This window comes from Podarcis vaucheri (assembly GCF_965113315.1).
Source record: "Podarcis vaucheri genome assembly, chromosome: 12".
In the NCBI taxonomy this organism is placed as follows: Eukaryota; Metazoa; Chordata; class Lepidosauria; order Squamata; family Lacertidae; genus Podarcis; species Podarcis vaucheri.
This window is the reverse complement of record NC_138750.1, coordinates 11,154,577-11,161,177: the sequence shown is the minus strand read 5'-3', so window position 1 is coordinate 11,161,177 and position 6,601 is coordinate 11,154,577.

The window sequence follows — 6,601 nt, the reverse complement described above, 5'->3', positions numbered from 1 at the left end:
TAAGTTTTTGAGGGCTGATTTCTTGTCCTGTGATAAAAAGCCTTCTGTTTCCATCGCCACAGCTTTCAGGGGAGCATTTGGAAGCTTTTGGCACCAATTTTGAGTGAACTGCCAAAAGTCAGATTTTTGCTGAAATTGTGACCCCGGGGCTTAGGGATTTTTTCAAAAAAATATTTTCTGCCGGTTAAGTTTTTGAGGGATGATTTCTTCTCCTGTGATAAAAAGCCTTCTGTTTCCATCACCAAAGCTTTCAGGGCAGCATTTGCAACCGGTTGGCACCATTTTTGAGTGAACTGCCAAAAGTCAGATTTTTGCTGAAATTGTGACCCCGGGGCTTAGGGATTTTTTCAAAAAAATATTTTCTGCCGGTTAAGTTTTTGAGGGCTGATTTCTTGTCCTGTGATAAAAAGCCTTCTGTTTCGAGAGCCAATCCTTTCAGGGGAGCATTTTCAAGCTTTTGGCACCATTTTTGAGTGAATTGCCAAAAATCAGATTTATACTGAAATTGTGACCCCGGGGCTTAGGGATTTTTTCAAAAAAATATTTTCTGCCGGTTAAGTTTTTGAGGGCTGATTTCTTGTCCTGTGATAAAAAGCCTTCTGTTTCCATCCCCAAAGCTTTCAGGGGAGCATTTGCAAGCAGTTGGCACCATTTTTGAGTGAATTGCCAAAAGTAATATTTTTGCTGAAATAGGGATTTTTAGGGATATTTTCAAAAAAATATTTTCTGCCGGTTAAGTTTTTGAGGGCTGATTTCTTGTCCTGTGATAAAAAGCCTTCTGTTTCCATCACCAAAGCTTTCAGGGGAGCATTTGCAACCGGTTGGCACCATTTTTGAGTGAACTGCCAAAAGTCAGATTTTTTGCTGAAATTGTGACCCCGGGGCTTAGGGATTTTTTCAAAAAAATATTTTCTGCCGGTTAAGTTTTTGAGGGCTGATTTCTTGTCCTGTGATAAAAAGCCTTCTGTTTCGAGAGCCAAACCTTTCAGGGGAGCATTTTCAAGCTTTTGGCACCATTTTTGAGTGAATTGCCAAAAGTCAGATTTTTGCTGAAATTGTGACCCCAGGGCTTAGGGATTTTTTCAAAAAAATATTTTCTGCCGGTTAAGTTTTTGAGGGCTGATTTCTTGTCCTGTGATAAAAAGCCTTCTGTTTCCATCGCCACAGGTTTCAGGGGAGCATTTGCAACCGGTTGGCACGATTTTTGAGTGAACTGCCAAAAGTCAGATTTTTGCTGAAATTGTGACCCCGGGGCTTAGGGATTTTTTGAAAAAAATATTTTCTGCCGGTTAAGTTTTTGAGGGCTGATTTATTGTCCTGTGATAAAAAGCCTTCTGTTTCCATCGCCACAGGTTTCAGGGGAGCATTTGCAACCGGTTGGCACCATTTTTGAGTGAACTGCCAAAAGTCAGATTTTTGCTGAAATTGTGACCCCGGGGCTTAGGGATTTTTTCAAAAAAATATTTTCTTCCGGTTAAGTTTTTGAGGGCTGATTTCTTGTCCTGTGATAAAAAGCCTTCTGTTTCCATCACCAAAGCTTTCAGGGGAGCATATGCAACCGGTTGGCACGATTTTTGAGTGAACTGCCAAAAGTCAGATTTTTGCTGACATTGTGACCCCGGGGCTTAGGGATTTTTTGAAAAAAATATTTTCTGCCGGTTAAGTTTTTGAGGGCTGATTTCTTGTCCTGTGATAAAAAGCCTTCTGTTTCCATCGCCACAGGTTTCAGGGGAGCATTTGCAACCGGTTGGCACCATTTTTGAGTGAACTGCCAAAAGTCAGATTTTTGCTGAAATTGTGACCCCGGGGCTTAGGGATTTTTTCAAAAAAATATTTTCTTCCGGTTAAGTTTTTGAGGGCTGATTTATTGTCCTGTGATAAAAAGCCTTCTGTTTCCATCGCCACAGGTTTCAGGGGAGCATTTGCAACCGGTTGGCACCATTTTTGAGTGAACTGCCAAAAGTCAGGTTTTTGCTGAAATTGTGACCCCGGGGCTTAGGGATTTTTTCAAAAAAATATTTTCTTCCGGTTAAGTTTTTGAGGGCTGATTTCTTGTCCTGTGATGAAAAGCCTTCTGTTTCCATCGTCACAGGTTTCAGCGGAGCATTTGCAACCGGTTGGCACCATTTTTGAGTCAACTGCCAAAAGTCAAATTTTTGCTGAAATTGTGACCCTGGGGCTTAGGAATTTTTTCAAAAAAATATTTTCTGCCGGTTAAGTTTTTGAGGGCTGATTTCTTGTCCTGTGATAAAAAGCCTTCTGTTTCCATCGCCAAAGCTTTAAGGGGAGCATTTGCAACCAGTTGGCACCATTTTTGAGTGAACTGCCAAAAGTCAGATTTTTGCTGAAATTGTGACCCCGGGGCTTAGGGATTTTTTCAAAAAAATATTTTCTGACGCTTAAGTTTTTGAGGGCTGATTTCTTGTCCTGTGATAAAAAGCCTTCTGTTTCCATCACCAAAGCTTTCAGGGGAGCATTTGCAACCGGTTGGCACCATTTTTGAGTGAACTGCCAAAAGTCAGATTTTTGCTGAAATTGTGACCCCGGGGCTTCGGGATTTTTTCCAAAAAATATTTTCTGCCGCTTATGTTATTGAGGGCTGATTTCATCTCCTGTGATAAAAAGCCTTCTGTTTCCATCGCCAAAGCTTTCAGGGAAGCATTTGCAACCGGTTGGCACCATGCCGGTTGGCATCTGCCAAAAGTCAGATTTTTGCTGAAATTGTGACCCCGGGGCTTAGGGATTTTTTCAAAGAAATATTTTCTTCCGGTTAAGTTTTTGAGGGCTGATTTCTTGTCCTGTGATAAAAAGCCTTCTGTTTCCATCAACAAAGCTTTCAGCGGAGCATTTGGCACCATTTTTGAGTGAATTGCCAAAAGTCAGATTTTTGCTGAAATTGTGACCCCGGGGCTTAGGGATTTTTTCAAAAAAATATTTTCTTCCGGTTAAGTTTTTGAGGGCTGATTTATTGTCCTGTGATAAAAAGCCTTCTGTTTCCATCGCCACAGGTTTCAGGGGAGCATTTGCAACCGGTTGGCACCATTTTTGAGTCTACTGCCAAAAGTCAGATTTTTGCTGAAATTGTGACCCCGGGGCTTAGGAATTTTTTAAAAAAATATTTTCTTCCGGTTAAGTTTTTGAGGGCTGATTTCTTGTCCTGTGATGAAAAGCCTTCTGTTTCCATCGTCACAGGTTTCAGCGGAGCATTTGCAACCGGTTGGCACCATTTTTGAGTCAACTGCCAAAAGTCAAATTTTTGCTGAAATTGTGACCCTGGGGCTTAGGAATTTTTTCAAAAAAATATTTTCTGCCGGTTAAGTTTTTGAGGGCTGATTTCTTGTCCTGTGATAAAAAGCCTTCTGTTTCCATCGCCAAAGCTTTAAGGGGAGCATTTGCAACCAGTTGGCACCATTTTTGAGTGAACTGCCAAAAGTCAGATTTTTGCTGAAATTGTGACCCCGGGGCTTAGGGATTTTTTCAAAAAAATATTTTCTGACGCTTAAGTTTTTGAGGGCTGATTTCTTGTCCTGTGATAAAAAGCCTTCTGTTTCCATCACCAAAGCTTTCAGGGGAGCATTTGCAACCGGTTGGCACCATGCCGGTTGGCATCTGCCAAAAGTCAGATTTTTGCTGAAATTGTGACCCCGGGGCTTAGGGATTTTTTCAAAAAAATATTTTCTTCCGGTTAAGTTTTTGAGGGCTGATTTATTGTCCTGTGATAAAAAGCCTTCTGTTTCCATCGCCACAGGTTTCAGGGGAGCATTTGCAACCGGTTGGCACCATTTTTGAGTCAACTGCCAAAAGTCAGATTTTTGCTGAAATTGTGACCCCGGGGCTTAGGGATTTTTTCAAAAAAATATTTTCTGCCTGTAAAGTTTTTGAGGGCTGATTTCTTGTCCTGTGATAAGAAGCCTTCTGTTTCGAGTGCCAAACCTTTCAGGGGAGCATTTTCAAGCTTTTGGCACCATTTTTGAGTGAATTGCCAAAAGTCAGATTTTTGCTGAAATTGTGACCCCGGGGCTTAGGGATTTTTTCAAAAAAAAAAAAAATGCCGGTTAAGTTTTTGAGGGCTGATTTCTTGTCCTGTGATAAAAAGACTTCTGTTTCCATCGCCAAAGCTTTCAGGGGAGCATTTGCAACCGGTTGGCACCGTTTTTGAGTGAATTGACAAAAGTCAGATTTTTGCTGAAATTGTGACTCCGGGGCTTAGGGATTTTTTTAAAAAAATATTTTCTGCCGGTTAAGTTTTTGAGGGCTGATTTCTTGTCCTGTGATAAAAAGCCTTCTGTTTCCATCGCCAAAGCTTTCAGGGAAGCATTTGCAACCGGTTGGCACCATTTTTGAGTGATTTGCCAAAAGTCAGATTTTTGCTGAAATTGTGACTCCGGGGCTTAGGGATTTTTTCAAAAAAAAATAAAAATTGCCGGTTAAGTTTTTGAGGGCTGATTTCTTGTCCTGTGATAAAAAGCCTTCTGTTTCCATCACCAAAGCTTTCAGGGGAGCATTTGCAACCGGTTGGCACCATTTCTGAGAGAATTGCCAAACGTCAGATTTTTGCTGAAATTGTGATCCCGGGGCTTAGGGATTTTTTCAAAAAAATATATTCTGACGGTTAGGTTTTTGAGGGCTGATTTCTTGTCCTGTGATAAAAAGCCTTCTGTTTCCATCGCCAAAGCTTTCAGGGGAGCATTTGCAACCGGTTGGCACCATTTTTGAGTGAATTGCCAAAAGTCAGGTTTTTGCTGAAATTGTGACCCCGGGGCTTAGGGATTTTTTCAAAAAAATATTTTCTGCCGGTTAGGTTTTTGAGGGCTGATTTCTTGTCCTGTGATAAAAAGCCTTCTGTTTCCATCGCCAAAGCTTTCAGGGAAGCATTTGCAACCGGTTGGCACCATTTTTGAGTGAATTGCCAAAAGTCAGATTTTTGCTGAAATTGTGACTCCGGGGCTTAGGGATTTTTTCAAAAAAATAAAATAAAAATTGCCGGTTAAGGTTTGAGGGCTGATTTCTTGTCCTGTGATAAAAAGCCTTCTGTTTCGATTGCCAAACCTTTCAGGGGAGCATTTTCAAGCTTTTGGCACCATTTCTGAGAGAATTGCCAAACGTCAGATTTTTGCTGAAATTGTGATCCCGGGGCTTAGGGATTTTTTCCAAAAAATATTTTCTGCCGGTTATGTTTTTGAGGGCTGATTTCTTGTCCTGTGATAAAAAGCCTTCTGTTTCCATCGCCAAAGCTTTCAGGGAAGCATTTTCAACCGGTTGGCACCATTTTTGAGTGAATTGCCAAAAGTCAGGTTTTTGCTGAAATTGTGACCCCGGGGCTTAGGGATTTTTTAAAAAAATAAAAAAAATTGCCGGTTAAGTTTTTGAGGGCTGATTTCTTGTCCTGTGATAAAAAGCCTTCTGTTTCGATTGCCAAACCTTTCAGGAGAGCGTTTTCAAGCTTTTGGCAGCATTTCTGAGTGAATTGCCAAAAGTCTGATTTTTGCTGAAATTGTGACCCCGGGGCTTAGGGATTTTTTCAAAAAAATATTTTCTGCCGCTTATGTTATTGAGGGCTGATTTCTTGTCCTGTCATAAAAAGCCTTCTGTTTCCATCACCAAAGCTTTCAGGGGAGCATTTGCAACCGGTTGGCACCATTTTTGAGTGAACTGCCAAAAGTCAGATTTTTGCTGAAATTGTGACCCCGGGGCTTAGGGATTTTTTCAAAAAAATATTTTCTGCCGGTTAAGTTTTTGAGGGCTGATTTCTTGTCCTGTGATAAAAAGCCTTCTGTTTCCATCGCCAAAGCTTTCAGGAGAGCATTTTCTAGCTTTTGGCACCATTTTTGAGAGAATTGCCAAAAGTCAGATTTTTGCTGAAATTGTGACCCCGGGGCTTCGGGATTTTTTCAAAAAAATATTTTCTGCCTGTTAAGTTTTTGAGGGCTGATTTCTTGTCCTGTGATAAGAAACCTTCTGTTTCGAGTGCCAAACCTTTCAGGGGAGCATTTTCAAGCTTTTGGCACCATTTTTGAGTGAATTGCCAAAAGTCAGATTTTTGCTGAAATTCTGACCCCGGGGCTTCGGGATTTTTTCCAAAAAATATTTTCTGCCGCTAATGTTATTGAGGGCTGATTTCTTGTCCTGTGATAAAAAGCCTTCTGTTTCCATCGCCAAAGCTTTCAGGGAAGCATTTGCAACCGGTTGGCACCATTTTTGAGTGATTTGCCAAAAGTCAGATTTTTGCTGAAATTGTGACCCCGGGGCTTAGGGAATTTTTTAAAAAAATATTTTCTGCCGGTTAAGTTTTTGAGGGCTGATTTCTTGTCCTGTGATAAAAAGCCTTCTGTTTCCATCGCCAAAGCTTTCAGGGGAGCATTTGCAACCGGTTGGCACCGTTTTTGAGTGAATTGACAAAAGTCAGATTTTTGCTGAAATTGTGACCCTGGGGCTTAGGGATTTTTTTAAAAAAATATTTTCTGCCGGTTAAGTTTTTGAGGGCTGATTTCTTGTCCTGTGATAAAAAGCCTTCTGTTTCCATCACCAAAGCTTTCGGGGAAGCATTTGCAACCGGTTGGCACCATTTTTGAGTGATTTGCCAAAAGTCAGATTTTTGCTG